At 40.3% G+C, this 25,132-nt stretch overlaps 1 protein-coding gene and 1 long non-coding RNA gene across 3 annotated transcripts in view; one reads left to right on the top strand and one right to left on the bottom strand.

Moving 5' to 3' along the window:
* The window catches only part of rxfp1 (relaxin family peptide receptor 1), a 77,668-nt gene that overhangs the window by 46,063 nt on the left and 6,473 nt on the right, over positions 1-25,132 (bottom strand). The gene's annotated exons all lie outside the window — the stretch shown is intronic.
* On the top strand, positions 5,247-14,832 carry LOC113030977 (uncharacterized). The gene is made up of 3 exons (XR_003273669.1): positions 5,247-8,035; positions 12,693-12,871; positions 14,803-14,832. It is a non-coding gene; the product is annotated as an uncharacterized LOC113030977 (long non-coding RNA).

The following is a 25,132-nucleotide window of genomic DNA, read 5'->3' as shown; positions in this document are numbered from 1 at the left end:
AAAACATTACCAAAACACTTGAAGGCCATACTGAAAGGATGAGTGTAGATGAAAACTGCAGTGTATTCACTGCAAAGCATAATCACAAATTCATTGAAAATGCCATCAAATTGATTACAATGATTTTACTCCTTATGTCAGTTAGGTACACACAGTAACTATGCTGTGGTCTTCAACATTATAAAGAAAAGAATGAGTCTGCTTTGGGTATCATTGTGCTCTAAAATTGAATTAGATGGCCCTGCTTCTGGGAGTAGGAACCATATTTGTTTGTGGAAGATAATAAAACAAGACTCTGAAGGTTTTATTTTTAATATAAGAAAATAAAAGAAAATAAAGAAAACAAAAAGGAACATTATGGGATTATCTGCATTAATGTAAAACAAATCTCTTGGAATACAGTGAGAGCATCATCTGAGTCACCATTAATAAGAAAAAAGGTCTATTTTAACTAACAGCACACAAATCCTGTTATGGATCCTATGGATTATTCAAATATTCAGCGTCACACTGAAAAAAGTATGTGAACACTTGTTTATTGCAGGCACAGGACAAGTCAAAGTAAGGCACTTAGACACGGATGCATAAACACATTTTTAATAACTCAGGGACCTAGTGAAACAGTCATACTTGATGTCACTTCTTTAGATGCTATTGGTTTTGAAGAGGGATCGACTTCACTTGTCATAATTAACCATAATTACAGACAAAATTAAAAGTAAAGTTATGAAGTGTTGGACTGCCATTTATACAAAGCCTTTCTGAAAACTTAAAGCACTTTATATTACAAGCCCAATTCAACCACACATGTATACAGTATTCTATACCCCTAAGCATTTTAGCTATCTATTTAGACCTAGCATTTAACCTATAATGAATGTCTTTGGTCTGTGGGAGGAAGCTGGAGTATGAAGAGGAAACCCACACATGCACAGGGGAGCATGAAAACTCCATACAGAAACGCCCCAGCCAACCACGTTGTTCAAACAACGGACTATTTAGGTGTTAGGTGACCATGCTAACTGCTGAACAAAGAATCAAGTCAATAATATTTGGACCCAGTTACACACACAAAATACATTTAAATCTGTGTCCATGTCTTAAAATTTATCCTGCATCTTCTGGCCTTCTAAGGTTTACTTTTATTTTTCTTCACTTAGCAGTTCTTGGTTGCATGTTTCTTTTTTCTGCAACAGACCAAACAAGGAAGTAAAACCTTGCTCCATCCATCCATCCATCCATCCACTTCTGCTTATCCTTGTCAGGGTTGCGGAGGGCTGGAGCCTATCACAGCTGTCTTAGGACGAGAGGCAGGATACACCCTGGACATGTTGCCAGTCTGTCACAGGGCTAACACAGAGACAGGTAACCATTCGCACTCACATTCACACTCAAAGTTTTTATTAAAAAATAATGTATCTCAAAAGCATAATTCTATTTAGAAAGAACTGTTTTTCATCAACAACTCTGTACTCACCAGTCAGAGGTCCTTTCTGGGCTTATTTTAAATTACGGGGCATATATGTGTTTTACATGACTTTACATTTTGGTGAATGCTAAAGTTTATGTTTTTAGTTTTGGCTTTGTTGCCATCTGTTTTTAGCCTCAGGCAGTCAATCAGTCAGTCAATTTAATTATTTCATATCCAGCACAGTTATCATTGTGCGCTAGCTGTACACAGCAAATTCAAAAGTGTTAAATGTTTTGGTGTTAATAGTCTTCTTGCAAAAGTAGAGTTAATTTTACTCTAAGTAGAGTCAAATTCTTTTAATGTAACTCTGAGGTGTAAAATGATAGTAGTTAAAATCGAGTGTTAAAAATGAGTGTTTCTATGTCAAATCTGGAGGTGTTACAATGGAAACATTAACTCCTGATCTCTTAACTCTGAACTCCTAGAGGGGCTATGACACCAACAGAGTAAATTCACAGACTCCGCCCCCAGCTTGCAGAGGAATTGTCATACAAGGAAAGACTTCAGGTGATCCAGTAGAGCTGATCTCAGGAAATGAAGAAAACCTGAATAATTAATCTTTTATTTTTACAAATAACAGATAACTTTTTGTTGTCTCTAATTTAGTTTTTCAATGTATATATTTTGTTTCAGAAATAAACGGCTTATAATGCAGCTCACTTAAATGCTTGTTTATCATCTTTATGTAGGATCAGTGTCTCCGCATGCAACTCTGTATGCATTATAGGGAAGTTAATGATTATAACCTATTGTAGATCTGATTGTCACCTTCGCCTAGAGATGGATTTAGGGAGTGAAAAAGAGTTCCAGTCATTAAGTGTACCAGTGTTGCTGTATACTGACTGGACTCATAACTCAGACGCCCTCTACAGGAAAGGGCAGAGCAGGCTGTACCTGCTGCGGAGACTCAGGTCGTTTGGGGTGGAGGGCCCACTCCTGAAGACCTTCTATGACTCTGTGGTGGCTTCTGCTATCTTTTATGGTGTGGTCTGCTGGGGCGGCAGCATCTCTGCTGGGGACAGGAAGAGACTGAACAGGGTGATCCGAAGGGCCAGCTCTGTTCTAGGATGCCCTCTGGACCCAGTGGAGGTGGTGAGTGACAGGAGAATGGCGGCTAAGCTGTCATCCCTGTTGGACAACGTCTCCCACCCCATGCAGCAGACTGTGACAGCACTGAGCAGCTCCTTCAGTGGGAGACTGCGGCACCCACGGTGTGGGACGGAGAGATTTCGCAGGTCCTTCCTCCCCACTGCTGTCAGACTCCATAATAAAGACTTTAACTGAACAAACACACACATCCACACATGTGCAATAACACTAAGTGCAATAATCTTTTCTGGCATCGTTGTATTTTTACTCAGTTGTATATAGCATTCGTATTCTATTTTTATCTTATTGTATATTTTTATTCTATTTTATTCTACTGTATATAGTATATTATTTTATTCTATTCTGTACAGCTGTGTACTGTATTTATTCTTATTGTATTCAAATTTTTGCGTCATAACTTTTGCACTGTCCACTTCCTGCTGTGACAAAACAAATTTCCCACGTGTGGGACTAATAAAGGTTATCTTATCTTATCTTATCTTTACTAAGTAACAAGGATAAAAAACCCCCCCCAAAAACTAAATACTTAATATTTTATGGATGTATAGACACTTGAGCTTAAGGGTCTAAAGTACAGTACTGTTTTAAAATGAACAAATGTTTTATATTTGTCTAATGAATTTCTATTTATGATAACTTCTGTAAAAAAAAAAAAGAAGATGATATACTGGTAAATAAGCAGAACAGTTTTATTTTTTCAGTTGATTTTTCTATGTACTATATAAACAAATTCAAATATTTCTAACTTTACCTTAGTATAGTAATGTTAACTTTACATTCCATTGGGGAATGTATGTAAATGTAAACTTGGTGAAATGGCCTGGTTTTACATGGTGGTATTGTACTTGAAAAAATAGCAAACAAAAGAAAAGATCAATTTAGAAGCTTGGAATATTTCCAGTAACTGCCTTGATGTTGTTGACGAAATATGGATATGGCTGTGCTTGTGATACCTAAACCAGTAACAATAACAACTGGTTACTACTGGACTGGACATCAAACTTATGACAAAAATGACAAATGTCTAAAAATGAGAAAATGAAAATGTGTGTAATTGGAAAAGTATGGCATAGTGTTTATTCAATTCTCTGGATGGCATGTTGTCTTTCATTTTCCTCCTTTGTTTTGCTTTTGTACTGATAACCATTAGATGGCAAAACATGTTCCATTAGTAACAAGATAAATGAAATATAAGGCAGAGACCAATCCAAGATATTGACTAAATTCTAAGGTAAGTGAAAGAGCTTGTGGCCTTATGGTTAGGGTCTCATCAGGGCTGTAGGTTACCTTGAATGTAATATTGTCGGGTGATTTGTTTTAAATTAATTAATTATTTTAATTATTCACATTTTTCTGCTTTATTCAGAGAAAAAGGTTCAGCTTTATTTTAATTTTTTATTTTATTAAATGCTTATTCTTATGTTAGTAAATTACATTGGCCTGCAAGTTTTGTTTGCTTTGATAATTACAAAAACAAATAAAAGCCCACAAATGGACAAAGATCTATAAATCACTCACTGGATTGTAACATATGTGACAGAACACTTCAATCCATTGACTTGGGGTCAAGGTATTTAAGGGAGCACATGATGTTAAGGCCAGTGCAGTGGTGCAGTAATGGTGCATGCACTTGAATGGGTTCTCTCTGGCTACTCTGGTTTCTTCCCATAGTCCATAGACATACTAGTTAGGTTAACTGATCATTTTAAATGAACCATAAGAATCTTAGAGTATTTATCTCCAGTCCCTATCGACCCTGACTGCTGGATAAGAAAACAGATGTCACGCTTTTCTCTATAGATTCTTGTCTCAGCCTAAAGTCACAATTTTTGTCACAGTACCTCATTCTATTCAGCTGACTAGTCTTTGACAGATAAGTCAAGTGGATATATTGTTTCCGTAAAAGAGCTGTTGCTTAGAAAACATGGCTTAAAAGTATTGGCTTTTAGACTAATTTAATCCTCTGAGCTGCTTCATAAACGTGGATCCAGCTTTGCATTTTCTTTCCTAATGATGCTTATCCTTATGTCATCGGACACTGTTACAGCCTCTCGTGTACGAATGGTTTCAGTTAAAATACTGCTGACAGGCCTACCATAAGAAGCTTTGGATTTCTGAAATCCAAAGCTTCTTTTTTGAAATTTGCCAATAATTGTCTAGATCTATGCTATTTGAGGATGCTTTTTCACAAACCAGGGTACACTGCTTTGATGTGCCTATGGGCTACTGAAATGGGAATTTATTCAGTGACAATATCCATTGCTCCCTATTGAAATTCACAGGAACAGAGTTATTATGTTGGATAATCTAGGGCAAAATGAACAAATAAATGTGTGTGATATAACATGTTGTTTAATTATAGCATTGATGGTAGATTGTGTAGTTTTGGAAAATACAGTGCATCTGCCGGAAACACGTGTTTTTCGAGACTTCACAGCAGAGGAATTGATCTGTAACATATCGGAAGGTCGGCGGTTCGAATCCACTTAACGGCTACCCTGAGGTACCCCTGAGCAAGGTACCGTCCCTACACACTGCTCCCCGGGCGCCTGCTTAGTGGGCTGCCCACTGCTTCACTGAGTGAATGGGTCAAATGCAGAGAAAAACAAGTAATTTCCCCATGGGGATCAATAAAGTATCCATTATTATTATTATTATTATTGACTAGACACTAACACTAACACAGATACCAGAGAAAGGTTCACGCTATTGAAGCATCTAGCTGGCAGCCAGGCCAAGCCTTTTTTACTACATTAGATGTATATGTCTGAATACATTCAGGTCTGGCCCTGAGTCACGTTTATGTTTGGCTGATATGTCTCTGACAGTTCATCCTCTCTGTCCTACTGCTGCAAGCCTAAGGGATGAAAAATCAGAAAGACCCTTGATAACTTCTTATCTTTTGTAACCAAAGGTGCCAGCAGAGAGACTGATGGAGAGTTAACCAGCCAGGGGCAGTGATCAAGGAGAAAAGTAAAGTAAGTATGATCGTGTTACAGGAACTCCACTGCTCTGGAAGAGCAGTCAGAGGCAATGGGTGGGTGAAAGAAGAAGGATTATAGACTTTAATATTTCACATCTACTCTGATCATTTCAAATAGATTTTTAAACAGGAAAATACTGAGAATTATCTTGAATGAGTAGCATCCCTGAATGAGAAAATAGCAAATTGCTATTTTGTAAAATGATATAAAGTAAGTTGTTCTGATAAAAATATTCATTCTCTTTCTAAAATAATAATAGAAAACCCCCCAGTAAGACAGTACTTTACACCAATGTCCATGTGGGTTAAAAAAAAAAAGATCTTGCAAACTCCTGGAAATAATATCTGCAAAAAACCAAATGTCAGCACATCTCAGCAACTGAGCAGCTGCTACCCTATAAATTATAGTAACCCTTCCCCATCGCCCCAACTGGAAAGATACTTTGGCTAGCAGCAGAGAAAGAAGGCAAAGCCATTCCTGTGAAAGATGACATGAATCAACTGCCAGCAGAGAGGGCTTTTGGTTCGGTGAAGGCTTAGAAGGGAAAAAGCAAAAATGTAACCAGTGGCAACTTTTCACTTCTCTTCACCTTGCTTAAAAGATTAATGACAGAAATTCTTGAGCAGGTGATTGTGCATGGCAGTCTGGAGCTGCTCAGCACCAGGATATTTTCAGTCAGCATGGCTCTCACGACGTCAGACACACAGAATGTCAGAATGTGGAAGTCATTTAATTCTACACATGACAGCGAGGACAGGAAATGTTCTTAGAGATGACAGTAAGTGATGGATTGTTGTAATATTTTGCTTCTCACATGTGAAGCGAAATATTCTCACATGCACGTAACATTTTGAATTGTGTGTCATGCATTTATTAGGTTTATTGTTCTTATACAAAACCAAAATTCATTTGAGCCATTTTTTGAGGGACAGACTACAAGTATATTTCAGACCATAGGGTGCACCAGATTATAAGGTGCACTGTTGATTTTTGAAAACATTAAAGGATTTTTAGTGTGCCTTATAGTGCAAAAAATACAGTAGTTTAGACTTTTTCATCAAATCTGATAAATCGTCTTTTATTGAAAATCTCCTCTACAATGGAGTTCAAATAAACCTGTGCTAAGTAACCAACCAAAGGGGTCATATGCTTGTTTTGTTGTCCTGTCTGTTCTCTTTTGCTTTTGATTATGCTAACTTATATTTGATTGTGTCTTCTTCTGTGACCCAGAAACTATTTTGTCATCACTGAGGAGCTTCCAGTACTTTAAATCTATCCATTTATTTTGTGGGTAGAATGGAAAGAGGCATGTAAAGCCTTGGTAAAAAGAAAGAATACTGTGCCAATTCTAAAATTTAACATATCAGAACATAATAATAAACACATGATGTTAACTCTGTGCACATGCATAAACTGGCATGCAGTCTGTTTTGGTTTTTCCAGCTTTTTTCTCCTTACTTTAACTTTAGGATTAATGAGCTATTCTGATTCTGATGTTTTCCACATTGTAATTGTTTATTTAACAAAAGTAAGTTGAAATGCAGAAGCAGTGTGTGTGAATAATAAAGCACATCCTGTGTTTCAAAAGCTTGTATAGTAGAAACTATAGAAATGATTGAGGTGCAGCAATAACTTCAACAATAACTTAAAAAAAAACCCATTGTTCACTGAGGTTTTTAGACATTCGTTGATGCACATGCGCATGTGGACTTTGAATGGGCCATGGTAACAAATACCGGAAATTTCCTTCTGTGCTTTGTTCTGTTGTGTGACCCAGCTTGGGACATGCTTTAGCTGTTGAACAGAGGCCTCACATTTAACTCTAAAATACTTTGTTATACAGTTCATAATTGACTCAATGACGTTAAGGTGCCTATATCATGTGACTTCAAAACAAACACATATCATCATGCATCCACCACCATGCTTGATAGTCACCGTGAGATGTTTGTCCTATCCTATTTGATGAGCAGGAGCAAATGTTTCTTTAAAATCATTGGTAATGCATTTCCTCCTTGCGAGTGTGTCACACTTGCTAATGCTTTAGACCAGCAAACTGGCAAAACTTCTGCTTTTATAAAATGTGAGGCACACTCAAATTTTTCTATATGAATGCATTTAATTAGCAGTACCTGGCTCCCAATTAACCCTCTTAATTCCCTACAGAAGCAGTAAAGGTCTACTTATTTTTTTATTTTTTTTTATACAAACACATTTTGTTCTGTTTTCAATATGTTCATATGCTAATGACACAAATAAGTGTAAAGTGTATTTCTATTGTTATACATCGGAAAATTGTGAATCTTTTATTTTGACATCTGGATAGACAGGAAGGCTTTTATTTTGACATGTGCATAGACAGGAAGCAGGAAATGCAGAGAACAGTGGGAAAAGCATGGCTACAACTTTGTAATCATTCATGTGGAATCCAAAGCAATCCTTCAAAGGAGTCCTTCAGAAAGCAATAGTCGTAAGTTCTGTCAGTTCTTTGTATATTAAGCAATTAATAATAGGGTGTTTTGAGACATTATTTTGTACCTTCTTTGAAGTGCAGTTATAGGGTGTAGCTTCTGAGCTAATGATACAAGTGTACGCTCACCTACTACCTGCTTGTTTTCTTTGTAGTAATATCAGTTTGGATATCTACAGTATACTTATTTCATGGTCTCCTGTGTAAGTGCCTGAATATATTTACCTGCTGATTATATGTCAATCGATTAAGAGTTTTGTATTATGTGTTTTTCTAGTTTCACTCCAGTTCAATGATGTCAGTGCAAGATGATTGCTATGTTTGGAGTCATTAAAGGAGCAAGTACGCTCACCTTCCTGGCTCTTGAAAAGGAGTTTGGCTGGCTGTTTATCTATGTTCACACTCAGGGAGTTTAACACATAGAGAGAACAGTACACATTTTCCTTTTTTTCAGTTAACAATGAGACAGTATTTGTCATATTTAGTACATTTTAATAACTGATCAGTTTACCTTCACTTTATCCTGACAAGAAAAATGTTGGAATTTAAACAGGGCATACCTTCTTTTGACCATGACTACAGAATATAATTGTAAGAAAAAGGAAATATGGATATATCCTAGGATATAATACATCCTAAAAGACTTTCTTTGATGGGGCTTTAATCTCATAGCAGTTTTGAATTTGGAGTCTTGTAATCACTTGTTATACATATAAATGTTCACTGTTAAATGTCAAAAAGAAAAAAGGAATAGAAAGACCAGAGAAGCAGGGAGAGTTAACATGATGTTGCAAGTTTGGCACTTCTATTCTTTCAGGCTCTGCTTTGATCACATGAACATACAGATCTGTGGTTCATTAACACCTGGCTCGGATTTTTAGTACTTCTCTGCCAGTCTCGTTCCGCTTGCAACGATGGTCGCTATACTTAGGCCTCTGTGCCCACACAGGCTGATTACCGCCTTATGATTTTGCTTTATACTTAGGGCTGTGCGATATGACGAAAAGCTCATATCCCGATATAAGATATGTATCGTCCGATAACGATTTAAATCACAAATTTAACATTTTCTATAGATTCTGTGAGTCAGCTCGACTTACTTGCATGAAATGTTTTCAGCTGGGCGTCGTGTACCTGGAGTCGAGTGTTTTAACAATGTAAGTATTAATTACACGGCGTGCTGCGGGGAAAAGCCTGTTCTAACGTTTGAGTCTAAGGTTTATTTTTTAGCACCTGACGGCTCTTTTTTGCTTCTCACCCGTAAATACTCTGCATTCTCTATCATGTGATTCAGTTTATTTTGAAAAGTCTCAACAGGATCTTGAGCTTTATTGTGAAAGGTTTATGTGGAAAATAAACAAGCAGACATGCAATGGTTTTACCGTCGTTGTTGCTAACGACAATGCATAAAAACAGGCGCTTGTCCGTCCCTAGTGTGGTTATATTAAATATAAGAGACAGAGAGAACTTTAAGAAATTAATATAGCCACTACAGTGACCATCAAAACGATGAAAAAAATATTGCCTTAAACAGTTTATTTTGTGACACCACGAAACAAACGATAGCGTAAAATGAAACGATAGATCTTTTTATATCGTTATATCGAACAGCCGTATTTATACTAACATTCTTCTCTTGTGGTGATCTGCCAAGTTCTATTTCATTCCTCTGCTTGCCTTCATTCACCTTTCTGACCAACTCTGTCAACCACATCAAGCTCACACAGCCATCACTAGTTTTCCACACTCACACATTCCAAAACTTTGGCAGCTGCCTCCATCTTATTGAACTTGTGACAAGCTGGTGCCACTTTTTGGTTTACTAAATCCATTGAAAATGACACTGTGAAACTCAAGTATATGGTGTAACCATTCTTTGATGTAACTTCGGTTCTTTTAAATGCCCACAAGTACAATACGAACATGCTGATGTTTAGCTTTTATAATATCAGGTTCATACAAATGCATTGAAAACATCTGGATGGATTAATAATCTATACACTTGATTCAGGATTTGGCAAAATGGATGTTTGCTACTGTGTAGTTCCAGTTTAATTCACATACACACAAAGCTATGCATTATGCATTGCAAGTCCTTTCACAGAGTTTGGCTCAGTTTAGAAATCTGTGCACACAGAGCTGGTGTGGATGCTTTCCAAACATCCAAGAGTTTTATTTAGAAGTCTTCCTGAATTCATTACTTTGCTTAGAAGTTTTCCTCTCTCATTTTATCTTGTGAAACATTATTTATCCTCTTATATACTCAACCTCTTTTTATTATCAACCGCCTACATCACTTCAAATACAGACACTCTTTGTCAGAGAATACTGACAAAGCCACATATTATACATTTCTTTAAAATGACATTCACCACTCAAGCCCCTGCTGCTTTTAACGTGTGTGACATTTAGAGATATTTCTCAAAATCCAAAGTCAGAGTTAAGCCTTTTTTTTCCCTTTGCCATTTCAGTCACAGCCCAGGCTCTTCTTTTTCCTTCCTATTCTCTCTGAAAAAGCTCTCTAATCCCTTGTCTTTCAGTTATCAGCTGGCAAAACTCAGAAAGAAGCAAGACGATGATTCGATTATGAGCAAAGTAGAAGCAGGAGGTAGAATAACAATTTCGTTAGTTTATATGATTTTAAAGGGCTTTAAATCTCAACGCATTCTGTTTTTACTGATTTGAGGAAACAAGGTTTTTCATTGAATTGTGAAACGATTTTTATATTTATTAAAGCAAGTGGTGGGTTTTTTTTTCAGCTTATTTTGAAAAGATACCAACTAGGATTACTGCTCTTTTGTCAGCAGTGATAACTTCTAACTCAGTATCTTGTGAGCACTATTTTAATGCTGAAACAGTACATATTTGTCAACTTTCCAGGCTGAGAGTCACAGTAGGAGGCGCACATTTCAAAAGTCCCTGAACTTATCGAAATACATACTTCGATATGCATATTATTCAACCATACTGACATTCTTGGCAGTATAAAAACACCTTAGAGTTCAATTCTTTGAATTATTACAACTACAAAAGTACAGTGTGCTCCTGAGACTAAAAGTGGTTGGACTACATCAGTCTGTGTACTAATAAAACAATCTTGATGCATGCTCAATCATCCAGGTAAGTAAATCTCCAAAAGTTGATTCACAGAGACCTGGTGTTTAGAAAAAATGCGTCTCAACGCATACTCAAGTATCGGAGCAGTTGAAATGCATTTTTTCTAAACACTGCATCTCTGTGGCTTTTAAACCGCAAAACATGCTGCGCCAGGCCAGTGGACACTCTTTCAAGGATGAGGATGTACACATCTTAGACAGGGAGGGACGCTGGTTTGAGTGCGGAGTCAAGGAGGCCATTTATGTGAAAAGGGAAAGACCATCTCTGAATTGAGGAGGGGGTCTAAGGGTACATCTTTCACCATCTTACAATGCTGTGATTGCAGCCATTCCCCAACTCTCTGTGAATGGTACTCATGGCCATTGATCAGTGGTATTTGGTCAGTGGTTGTTGATCAATGGCCATAAGAATTTGCATAATTAAGATTAAGGAACTGACCTCACAGCCCATTGTTCCTTCAGTGGGCTGGGTTCAGTCAGTATGCAAATGTACTGTTTATAAGATTGGGGAAACCTGTAAATGGTAAATGGCCTGTATTTGTACAGCGCTTTACTAGTCCCTAAGGACTCCAAAGCGCTTTACATATTCAGCCATCCACCCATTCACACACATATTCACACACTGGTGAAGGCAAGCTACATTGTAGCCACAGCCACCCTGGGGCACACTGACAGAGGCTGTATTCAGATGAGACTGAAGAAGTCGCTTGTATGAGTGACGAAACGTTTCTCCCACAAAACGCTATGTCCAGATGAACAGAATCAACTTTTGGAGACGAATAAAACAATATTTTGGCTTGCTGTTTAAATGTGGGAGGAGAAATCAGATGAACAAAGGCAATAATGTAGTTAGAAGATAATATTGAATAGAGCCTTTTGCTTAATTAGTTTAAAAGTCTCAATATCTTCCGTAATGAAAGCAATCATAATTACTGTATTAAAAACAGCAAACCGTAATCCAAGGATCTTAATTAGATCAAAAGAAGTACAGGTTTAACTGGTTTTGATAACTTGGGAGGCTTCATGTTCACCCCAAGTAAATCCCTGATCTGAACATCCAAATGATACTTAGATACATGGACAGGAGGAACTAGGGATGGCAAAACCACCTGACCACCACCCAACTGAAAAATTAAAACAACACAGATGTGCCAAAAACTGGACACTCTGAAGGTTGACCTGACTTTGATTTTCTTTGCCCCTTCAAAACAAATATATGGGGATGATTTTTTTTATAACTCATCCCTTTAGTCTTTAAATTAGAACTCCCTTTGGCAGCTGTGCCCACACAGGACAGGCTTTTTGTTTGTTTGTTTTTTGTCCTACAATACTTAACCCAGTATCAAATAGTTTAAAAAGAAAATAAACAATATGAACAGATTTGCCAAGAAAAATTGTATTCATGTCCCAGAAGGACTCATAAATGACATTTGTTTGCAAAGAGTCACAGAAGCTAACGGAACAGTCGCTGACCTGAAAGTGGCATTGGGACTTTGCTTTCTGACAGCTGTTTTCTCTAAGCTTGTTCTGCTCTGTGATAGAGTGTACATGGTTAAGCGAGCAAACGAGGAGCAACATCATCAGCCTTGACTGCAAGTGACATCAAACCAGCAGGATATCAACGCTTTCCCCCTGAAAATGGCTAAAAGGTGTCACACTGAGTACTGAAGATAACGAAATGGCAATTCAGTCTGAAGAGATTCCCCTACTGCACCAATGGGTATGCTGGTTCAGTCTTTACTACAGTTATATATGTCATCATAGATTTATGTGTTTTTTTTTTTTCACATATCATAGTGGCTATTTTAACCAGGTGTTTATGACCGAGTGTGACAGTTTTCTATAACCGCACCATTTAAATTCCTCCAACACCTCCAAAATGATGGAACAAAGAAACAATCAGAGTTGTTTGTGGTTAATGTTCCAACATGTTTTAAAAGTCTGCTGACTCAAAACGAAGCCAAATTATAGTTTGGTCTATCTGTGTCTGGCAGGTGGATTTAAATTTAACAACCTTTATTTATCTCATTTAGTTCTCTACATTTAGGAGTTGTAGTTCTGTCAGGTGGAATTTTGCAGTTGTGCACCTCATCTCTAAGGACATTTATGCAATTGACCTTAACACATAACTGGCGTTGGCGATGCTTGGTAAAAAAAAAAAAAAGACAGTATTTTATCTTTCACAGTAAGGTGAACAACATTTGCTTCTTATCAGCATAACATTTAAGACGTGTATTGATAAAAAAAAAAGGAAGTAAATGACATCTTTGTAAAAAGAGAACCTCTTCCTAAAACTAAATATTTCACTTTCAATCACTTACTTTGAGAACTGATTGCCAACCTTTTAACTACCCTGTCATGTTGAAATAATAAAAGACACTGCCAGTGTTCTGGCTTTTTTGCTATCTGAGTCTGCTTTCTGGAACCAAGGTGCAAATCGTTACATGCACAGATTGAAGTAAATATTTTTCAATTCTTTTAAGCTCGGGTCTGCAAGAAATAAGACACGTGTGTGGAAAATAAAAACAAGTGGGGCAGCTGTATGCTGTTATTCTACAGACAAAAAAGAATCTGACCACTGTTTCTATTCAGATCAATTATATTGCAATACACCACTGTTCTTTTTTTAATGATTCAGGTCACTCAACCTTTAAGGTTTTTAATCAGGTGTATAGTTCTAGTGGGTCTATACAGCATGTATACTACTCTGTAGAGTAATACACATGGAATTGAGGAGGAGACATCAATTTGGGGTCTTAAAGTTGAATTGTGGACATTAGAGTGGTGAGCTGCTGTGCTGTAAAATGTATGAAAACTATATGTATGAAAGGTACCAGCTTAGGTACCAGCTGTAGGAAGGAAAATCCTGAACCTTCAAAAACATTTTGGAAAAAAAACTAAAAACATCAGAGTATCACATTCAACTCCTGGAATATTGAATTGGTCATTTAAGTAGGAGGGGAGGTCGTAATCGGTTTCAGCTGCGTCTGAAATAACTAGCTCATGCATTTATTACTTCCAGGCTGGACTACTGTAATTCATTATTATCAGGATGTCCTAAAAACTCACTGAAAAGCCTTCAGTTAATCCAAAATGCTGCAGCAAGAGTCCTGACAGGGACTAGAAAGAGGGAGCAGATTTCTCCTGTTTTGGCTTCTCTTCATTGGCTTCCTGTTAAATCCAGAATTGAATTCAAAATCCTGCTCCTCACATACAAGGTCTTAAATAATCAGGCCCCATCTTATCTTAATGACCTTGTAGTACCATATCACCCTATTAGAGCACTTCGCTCTGGCACTGCAGGCCTACTTGTTGTTCCTAGAGTATTTAAAAGTAGAATGGGAGGCAGAGCCTTCAGTTTTCAGGCCCCTCTTCTGTGGAATCAGCTTCCAGTTTGGATTTGGGAAACAGGCACTATCTCTACTTTTAAGATTAGGCTTAAAACTTTCCTTTTTGCTAAAGCATATAATTAGGGCTGGACCAGGTGACCCTGAATCCTCCCTTAGTTATGCTGCAATAGACGTAGGCTGCCGGGGATTCCCATGATGCACTGAGTTTTTCCTTTCCAGTCACCTTTCTCACTCACTATGTGTTAATAGACCTCTCTGCATTGAATCATATCTGTTATTAACCTCTCTCTCTCTTCCACAGCATGTCTTTATCCTGTCTTCCTTCTCTCACCCCAACCGGTCGCAGCAGATGGCCCCGCCCCTCCCTGAGCCTGGTTCTGCCGGAGGTTTCTTCCTGTTAAAAGGCAGTTTTTCCTTCCTACTGTCGCCAAAGTGCTTGCTCATAAGGGGTCATATGATTGTTGGGTTTTTCTCTGTATCAATTATTGTACGATCTACTGTACAATATAAAGTGCCTTGAGGTGACTGCTGTTATGAGTTGGCGCTATATAAATAAAATTGAATTGAATTGATTTGAAATTAATAACATGTACACTACAGGTGTAACACTGAGACGACTCGTAACAAAGGAATGTAATTTTTCCTGCCTTGTATTTGACTAGGGTCAGTGCCACTACTAATAGCTTAAGTCCTCCATTATTGCACATCAATAATGGAGGACTGTGGAGGACTGTGGAGGACCGTAATAATGCAGTGATTATTACGGCTGTTTACATTCCCCCACAAGCCGACACTGACCGAGCACTCAGGGAACTGTACAGCGCGATCAGCAGCGAGGAAACCGCACACCCAGAGGTGGCGTTTATCACAGCCGGAGACTTTAATAAGGGAAACCTGAAGAAAGTCTCACCCAAACTCCACCAACACATCCACTTTAACACTCGTGGAGATCGGCTACTCGACCACTGCTACACCTCTTTCCGGGATGCGTACAAAGCCCTCCCCCGCGCCCCATTCGGCCAATCAGATCACCGCTCCATCCTGCTCCTGCCCGCCTACAGGCAGAAGCTGAAACAGGAAGCTCCAACCCGGAGGGCGGTGCACTGTTGGACGGACCAATCTGAGTCTGCGCTGCGCGACTGTTTTGATCACGCGGACTGGGAAATGTTTCACGTGGCTGCTAGGGACATTGATGAATACACAGACTCAGTCTGCGGATTTATCAGGAAATGCGTGGAAGATGTCGTCCCATCCAGAACAGTTAAATCCTTCCCAAATCAAAAACCCTGGATTAACGGAGATGTTCACGCGGCACGGAGCACCGCCTTTGCCTCCGCGAACACATCGGACTACAAACACGCACATGACCAACTCCGGAAGACGATCAAAGCAGCCAAACGTGAGTACAGGGACAGGGTGGAGCAACAGTTTGACAACCCTCGGAGTATGTGGCAGGGACTAAACACGATCACAGACTTTAGAGGGAAAACCAGCACACCGCAGACCACGGCCTCTCTGTGTGAGGATCTAAACGTATTCTACGCTAGATTCGACACAGCGAACACCATGAGACCGGACAGTGTGCGCACCGCGGATGACGTCAGTGCGCACACTGTGTCTGAGGAGGATGTGCGGAGGTGCTTCAGGAAGGTGAACGCACGCAAAGCTACTGGTCCGGACGGGATTCCCGGCCGCGTCCTCAAGTCATGCGCGGCTCAGCTGGCTGGAGTGTTCACGCACATCTTCAACCTTTCCCTCTCTCTGTCTGTAGTTCCAGCCTGCCACCATCGTCCCTGTACCCAAATCCTCCACCATCTCCTCATTGAACGACTGGCGACCTGTAGCCCTGACCCCCATCGTAAGCAAATGCTTCGAGAAGCTGGTCAGGGACTTCATCTGCTCTGCACTACCCTACTCACTGGACCCTCTACAGTTCGCATACCGCCACAACAGGTCCACTGATGATGCCATAGCCCTGACACTACACACTGCCCTGTCACACCTGGAGAAGAGAGACACGTATGTGAGGATGCTGTTTGTAGATTACAGCTCAGCATTCAATACCATCGTTCCCTCGAAGCTGGATAGGAAACTGCAGGATCTAGGACTGAGCAGCTCCCTCTGCAGCTGGATCTTTAGCTTCCTGTCTGACAGACGCCAAGTGGTCAGACTGGGCAGCATCACCTCATCCCCCATCACACTGAACACTGGTGCTCCACAGGGGTGTGTACTGAGCCCTCTCCTGTACTCACTCTACACCTACGACTGCACAGCCACTAACAACTCCAACATCATTGTGAAGTTTGCGGACGACACTACAGTGGTGGGTCTTATCACCAACAGTGATGAGACAGCTTACAGGGAGGAGGTCAGCGCCCTGACCCACTGGTGTCAAGACAACCATCTCACCCTCAACGTCGCAAAGACAAAGGAGTTGATAGTGGACTTCCGGAGGTGCAGAGAAGTACACACCCCCATCACCATCAGCGGCGCTGCTGTGGAGAGAGTGAGCAGCTTCCAGTTCCTTGGCGTACACCTGGCTGAGGATCTTACGTGGTCAGTACACACAAACAAAACAGTGAAGAAGGCGCAGCAGCGCCTCTTCTTTCTCAGGAGACTGAAAAGATTCGGCATGAGCCCCCGCATCCTCAGGACCTTCTATCACTGTGCCATTGAGAGCATCCTCACTGGATGCATCACCACCTGGTATGGCAACAGCACCGCCTACAACTGCAAAGCTCTCCAGCGAGTAGTGCGGTGCTCTGAACGGATAATTGGAGGTGAGCTTCCCTCCCTCCAAGACATCTACAGGAAGCGGTGCCTGAGGAAAGCGGGGAGGATCATCAAGGACTCCAGTCACCCCAGCCATAAACTGTTCAGACTACTTCCATCAGGAAGGAGGTTCTGCAGCATCCGGTCCCGTACCAGCAGACTGAGAGACAGCTTTTTCCATCAGGCCATCAGACTGCTGAACACTTCATAGACACCTCAGCTTCACTACTGGAACTTTAACATTATGCACTCCATACTGTACAGTAATGCCACTGTTTTGCACATGTCTCACTCTGTATATTTTATTTTATTTATTTTATATATTCTATTCATTGTTTACTCTATTTAATTTGTAAAATATGTGTACACACACACACACACACGTAGAAAAAAATTTAGTATACACATCCAGAAATGCATATACTATTATATATTGTACATATATTTATTAGTTTCAGATGTAGCCATTCTTGTATTTTGCTTGTTTACATTATTGTATTTTGCACAACTCTGTTGCTTGTGAAGCTCGCACACAAGAATTAATTTCACTCACATGTGGTGTACCAATGTACCTGCACATGTGATGTGACAATAAAAGTGATTTGATTTGATTTGATTTGATTCAACACGTGCCTTTTCCACTGTGACTTCCGGCACATTCTCAAAAATATGGAGGAGGTTCTAAGAGATAGACAGTTACTCTAGGAGAGTTGGACAGGGCCATGCAAGATCCTTAACTCATCAGCAGGATTGGCATCTGCTTGGCCACTGAATGTCTCTGACCAAACAAATAAAAACAGACTTCATGAAGGTGGCCTGTGAGCCCCACATCCTCCAGCTGGCCTTTTGCTCACAGCCCGGCACAGTGGAGGCATTTACCATAGAACACCAGAATTAGCAGGTCCACCACCAACACATGACAGACAGAGAACTATGATGCCTTTAAGATCATTCAGCATGACCGGTCTGGCAATGGGTCAGTGATGGTCTGGGGAGGCGTATCCATGTCTTCCTTCAATTTATTTATTATTTGGGCACTCTATGTTTGAGTTTTCAAAGCATTGACATAAATCAGTTAACTTGCTGGGTTACTAACTTAACTTGGAGTGAATAAATCAAAGAAAATCTTTATGCTTTTGTTGAAAATACAGCTTGAAAAGGATAAGCGGAAGCGAACGGATGGATAGATGGCAATGATATATGTTATATTACTAAATACCAAAGTAAAACATCATAGTACTGTTTGTATGCAGTGATATGATATAATGTGAAATAAAATATATAAAACTGAAATACATCATTAAAAAGCATAAAAATTGTTCCAGTAAAACATTAAATAATAGGTAAAACACCCCAAAAATCCATCTTATCCCAAACCATCTCGGCTGGGTTCTGGTGAGCTGACTGTGGAGGTCACACCATCTGGTGCTGCACTTCATGACTCTCCGTCTTACACAGCTCGGAGGTGTGTTTGGGGTCATTGTCCTGTTGAAAAATAAATGATGGTTGAACTAAACGCAAACCGGATGGAATGGCATGTCGCTGCAGGGTTCTGTGGTAGCCACGCTGATTCAGTGTGCCTTCAATTATGAATAAATACCCTAACAGTGTCACCAGCAAAGCACCCCCATACCATCATACCTGCTCCTCCATGCTTCATTGTGGGAACCATGCATGTAGAGACCATCTGTTCACCTTTTGTGTGTTGCACAAAGACACAACAGGTGGAACCCAAGATATCAAATTTGGACTAATCAAAGCATAGATTTCAACTGGTCTAATATCCATTCCTTGTGTTTCTTGGCCCAAACAAATCTCTTCTGCTTGCTGCTTCTCATTAGTAGTGGTTTCTTAGCAGGATTAGGGGTTAGGTGAGGTGCAGTTAACTTGCGATTTCAGGGGCTGGTGACTCGGATGAATTTATCCTCAGCGGCAGAGGTGACGCCTGGTCTTCCTTTCCTGGGGCGCTCCTCACTTTCATCCTAGTGCTTGAAGGCTTTTGCGACTGCACTTTGGGACACATTCAAAGTTTTAGCAAGAACTGACTGACTTTCAGTTCTTAAAGTAATGATGGACTGTCGTTTCTCTTTACTTAGCTGATTGGTTCTTGCCATAATATGAATTCTAACAGGTGTCAAATAAGGCTGTCAGCTGTGTACAAGCCCCTGCACAACACAACTTATAATCCCAACCCCATTAAGAAGGCAAGAATTTTAACAAATGAACCCTGACAAGGCACACCTGTGAAGTGAAAACTATTTTAGGTGACTACATCATGAAGCTCATTGAGAGAAAGCCAAGGGTTTGCAGCGCTGTCAACAAAGCAAAGTGTGACTACTTTAAGGAAACTAAAATATGAAAACATATTTAGAGTTTTTAATAATTTAATAATTCATATATATATATACACACACATATATCCAGCTTCATATATTTTATGTCTTCAGCATGTATATACAATGTAGAAAGTAGTAAAAAAATAAAGAAAAAACATTAAATGAGAAGTTGTGTCCAAACATTTGACTGACAGTGTACAAATAAATATATTCGAAAAATTTGCCTGGATAGAAGTGGATCAACGTGTTGGATTTCCATCTTTAAAGACTTTTTTAAAACCAAGATTGCATTAATTGCCATTTTCACAGTCTCCTGTTTTCAGAGGCTCAAAAGTAACTGAATAACTTATTATTAATAATTCATTGCCAGGAGAGGATTGTTTGTTTGGTATTCCATGTCAAATGAAGCAGAAAAAAGATATAGTGTTGATTATTTATATTTAACAGCTGTTTACTAGAATTTGAATTGTCAATATGAGGTCCAAAGAGGTGTCACTGTAAGTGAGGGAGGAATCATTTGGCTGAAAAACCAAAATAAAATAAAAAAAAACAACCCAAAAAACCAGATAGCAAAAACTTTAGCAATGGCCAAACATCAGGTATATCTGAAAAAACAAAAACAAACAAACAAACGAACAAAAAGTAATGCACTGGCCAGCTCAGCAACACCAAAAGACTTCTCCATATATATATATATATATATATATATATATATATATATATATATATATATACACATACACACACACACACACACACACACACACACACACATATATATAAATACAGAGACAAATATAAATAAAATATACAAAGGGGATAAATAGAATAAATAGGAATAAAAAATAAAAATACAAGTGAATTGCACATTTCAAGTATTGAGTCTTGTACAGTGAGGTGAAGAGGCACTACAGCTTAGTTGTTCCCCCCTCCTCCTCCATGACATGGAGGCCATGTCATTAGTTTTTCTTCTTTTATACCCTTTCTTGCCAGCCACGCTGTGGAGTACTTGGACGCGTGTGATGGAGCATTGTCCTGCATGGAAATCATGTTTTTCTTGAAGGATGCAGACTTCTTCCTGTACCACTGCTTGAAGAATGTGTCTTCCAGAAACTGGCAGTAGGACTGGGAGTTGAGCTTGACTCCATCCTCAACCCGAAAAGGCCCCACAAGCTCATCTTTGATGATACCAGCCCAAACCAGTACTCCACCTCCACCTTGCTGGCGTCTCAGTCGGACTGGAGCTCTCTGCCCTTTACCAATCCAGCCACGGGCCCATCCATCTGGCCCATCAAGACTCACTCTCATTTCATCAGTCCATAAAACCTTAGAAAAATCAGTCTTGAGATATTTCTTGGCCCAGTCTTGACGTTTCAGCTTGTGTGTCTTGTTCAGTGGTGGTCGTCTTTCAGCCTTTCTTACCTTGGCCATGTCTCTGAGTATTGCACACCTTGTGCTTTTGGGCACTCCAGTGATGTTGCAGCTCTGAAATATGGCCAAACTGGTGGCAAGTGGCATCTTGGCAGCTGCACGCTTGACTTTTCTCAGTTCATGGGCAGTTATTTGGCGCCTTGGTTTTTCCACACGCTTCTTGCGACCCTGTTGACTATTTTGAATGAAACGCTTGATTGTTCGATGATCACGCTTCAGAAGCTTTGCAATTTTGAGACTGCTGCATCCCTCTGCAAGATATCTCACTATTTTTGACTTTTCTGAGCCTGTCAAGTCCTTCTTTTGACCCATTTTGCCAAAGGAAAGGACGTTGCCTAATAATTATGCACACCTGATATAGGGTGTTGATGTCATTAGACCACACCCCTTCTCATTACAGAGATGCACATCACCTAATATGCTTAATTGGTAGTAGGCTTTCGAGCCTATACAGCTTGGAGTAAAACGACATGCATGAAGAGGATGATGTGGACAAAATACTCATTTGCCTAATAATTCTGCACTCCCTGTAGATTCATTTGTACAGTTTTTATAAATTGTGCCAATGTCCAAATACTTATGGACACTATATGTTTAACAGTTAGGTGCTGGATTACAAAACAAACCAACTGACTATTCTTTCTACAGTGTACCACTGTGTTATCTAGCAATGTACTAATCTGTGATTGCATACTGTGAAATAGTTTTAACTTCTACACACCAGCACCTGCTGAAAACAAAACTGACATCACATCATAATTCTTCCTGCAGGATCACGAAACGAAGCTTGGGGAATGGACGGAACTCATGAAGAAAAAAAAATGTCATTCATTATAATGTGACAGTTGGTTTATAAGCTGCACCTGTTTCACCACAGGAGTCATGATTGATGATTGTCTCCTCAAGATTAATTCTTGAAATCAGTCATACATAAGCCTACTCTAGCATTCTGAGCTGCAGATCAACACACGTGAGAAAGTTCCAACATTAAAAGGTTTGCATGTCTATGCTTTATGGTGCTTTGGACCTTTTCACTCTGTTATCAATAAATGTTAGTTATGATGCAAAATCACTTTGAGTAATGTAATTCCAGTGTAGGATATAAATAGATAAGCACATATTTTTAAAGCAAATTTAATAACCCGACTTGTGTCTTGGTATTTAGTGTATATATAATTTCTTTTTTTTTTTGTGTGTGTGTCCCGTTTGGATCTTTAGCCATCAGAATTGTTGTCTTAAGGCCAAGAAAGATGCCAAGCGGATTTATTTTACCAAGTGGATCATCATGGCCTTGCCATATTGGTCCATTTGATTGACCTTTATTATAATTATGAATTTATTTTATTTACAGTTGCTACAAATGGGACAGACATGACTGGGGGATAGGACAGGGAGAAAGAATGAAAGAAAGAGAGGGAGAGAAAGAAAACCAAAGGGGAGAAGAGACGGTGAGAAGGGGGGAAGAAAGAAAAAAAAACAAACAAAAAAAACAAAACACCTGGATCACCTGTATGGAGAAAAAAAACAGAAGAGAAAGCAAACAACAAAGTGCAACATAATAAAAAAAAAAAAAAAAAAACGGCACCATCACAATAAACTAGCTAGCAGTAGATATCAGTAGATACTAAGTAATAAACGATATTGTGCAGCACGCAAGATAGACAGCGCACAATGTGCTTTGAGGCAGCAGCCAAGAAAGCTGTAGTCCGCGTCTGTGAATACCCATGTGTACACCTGTGTGCATACCTGCGTGGATCAGCATGCTTGCATTCCAAAGGTTTCTCCATGTAACGATCTGCTAGAGGGTGTGGGGGGGCCACAGCCCCGTCCTCCAGGGTATGAAGCAGGTATGGAGGAGATCAAAACTCCAGACATCCAGAGGCCCCCAGAACACAAGAGACCAAGGAAGACCAACAGAGGGGCAGCCGCGCCACTGTCCCAGTAAGAGCTGAGGAGAGTCCCAGATGAGGGCTCACTCAGCAGCCGCGGAGCAGAAGCCAGGGGGAGTTGCAGTGACGCGCCCGTGAGCTCCGCCGGCAGCCAGCTGTGCCTGAGTGACCGAGCCCCAGCCCGAGAGGCCGGGGGCACCCCACCTCCGAAGTGGCCCGAGCGAGCCCCAGGCTCCAGGCCCCGATAAGCGGCTGCCAAGGAGTGAGCCGGTGTGTACCCGGACGCCCACCCCCAGACACAAGGAACCACCAACGCACCGACACCTGAGGGAGTCCGCCACTGGCAGGGGAAGTGGTGGTGGGTGGAGATAGGCCTCCAAACCTTGGAGGGCCTGAGATGTCCCCAGAGAGGTGGCGTCTGATACCCAACCTGACATATAGACAAAGACATAGAGGCACACACAGACACAAACATCCATTCCCACCCTCATGCTCTCATATGCACTCACTCCACACTCAACCAACGTGGAGACTGTCACGGCGAGTGAGATGAGCCGTGTGGAAAATAAAGGAGGATCCAAACGCAGGCACTTGTATGGGTGTGAGGGTGGTTTATTAAACACAAAAAGGAAATGGACAAACGGCGAACGGAGCAATGACTAAACTAAACTGGGAACAAACTAACTACAGAACACGAACCTGGACATGAATGAGAGCGGGCGGAAACAGATGATGGTTGACTGCAGGGAAACACACAGATGAAGCAGGGTGGAAACACAGACGGACCAGCAACTACAATGACGGAAGACATGACTTAAATACACAGAGAATCACAGGGGAATTACACACAGGTGGTGGACACAGCTGGGAATAAATCAACAAGACGAGACAAAGGTAAAACCGAACACACTTACATGAGACCCAGACCTTCACAATAGAACAGGAAATGAGAACACCACACCAAGACGCAGACCTGACACTGAGAGACAGACAGATTGACACATGGAACCTGAACTAAACTAAACGTGAGATACAACCGAGAACAAATCCTTAAACATGAACCTCAAATAATAAACATCATAACCATCATAAACACAACAAGAGAACAAGAAAACAATCCCTGATGCAAACCAAAACATAATAACCTCAAACATGGAATAACAAAAACATGAAACTCCACATACTGGGTCCAACGGACCCAGACCCGTGACAGAGACAGACATAAAGAGACGCTGTACACACGATCACACTCCCCAAGCGTACTCTACGAACCGGGTCTAGGTACCCTTGCCCCTGGAGGGGGAACTGCACCCAGACCCAGGTGGTGTTACCCTTTTCTCTGCGGTGGGGAGAGGCAGACCGCCCCGACTCCGCAGCAGTAGGGAGGCCCCACACTCCAGACCGCAGTCGGACGGCCAACTCCTCCTAGCCGCCCCGCTCCAGCAGGCCGCAGAGAACGGGGGTGAGAGAAGACTCCAAACCTCCCTCCACCCGCTCATTGTAGTGTTGATGCATGTGTGTTCTAAGGTGCAATTAAAACCCAGGAGGGCATGGAGCTACCTGTGTATATATAATTTCAAGGTTAATAAAGAAAAAATGGACAGAGGAGGAAATCAATGGGTGAGGCAAATGAGAAACACACTTAAAAATATATACATTGGAGGAGTTTGGTTAGTTATCATCGTAATTTAATTTGTCGAACTGCTTTATAGTTCAAACTTAATATTATATAATGCTTAAGAGCTACTATGACAGCTGTGCATAAAATGCAAATGATTTAGTGTTATGAATAATGATTATTTCTGAGCAAAATTCTTCATTCCTACTGTATCCTGACACCCATCAGCTGTATTTATAGTCCTTATGTCACGAGCCAGCTCTGAACCTTTGCTTCTGGGTCCAGGTCGGGTTGAGTTCAGTACTGAGTTTTACCAGTGCAGGACTCGAAGGTACATCATAGATGTAAATTAACATATTTTAAAAAACAGCAGCCAGCATGCATATTAATACCACTGCCCATGCCACCAGCAGGTGACAAGGAAAGCTAAGTTTGTACATTTACAAATCACAGCTTGCATCAGCAAGGTTCTCTAATACAGTAGCAGTGGTTATTACTCAAAAGCAAGGGTGTTTGTATGTATGAGTGTGTGTGTTTATAGCATCTACACCAGTAATTTATCACATGAACCAATAAACCAGGAAA

Source organism: Astatotilapia calliptera, chromosome 2 (assembly GCF_900246225.1).
Source record: "Astatotilapia calliptera chromosome 2, fAstCal1.2, whole genome shotgun sequence".
In the NCBI taxonomy this organism is placed as follows: domain Eukaryota; kingdom Metazoa; phylum Chordata; class Actinopteri; order Cichliformes; family Cichlidae; genus Astatotilapia; species Astatotilapia calliptera.
Note: the sequence above shows the minus strand (reverse complement) of the source record. Positions and strands in the feature narration are given on the sequence as shown.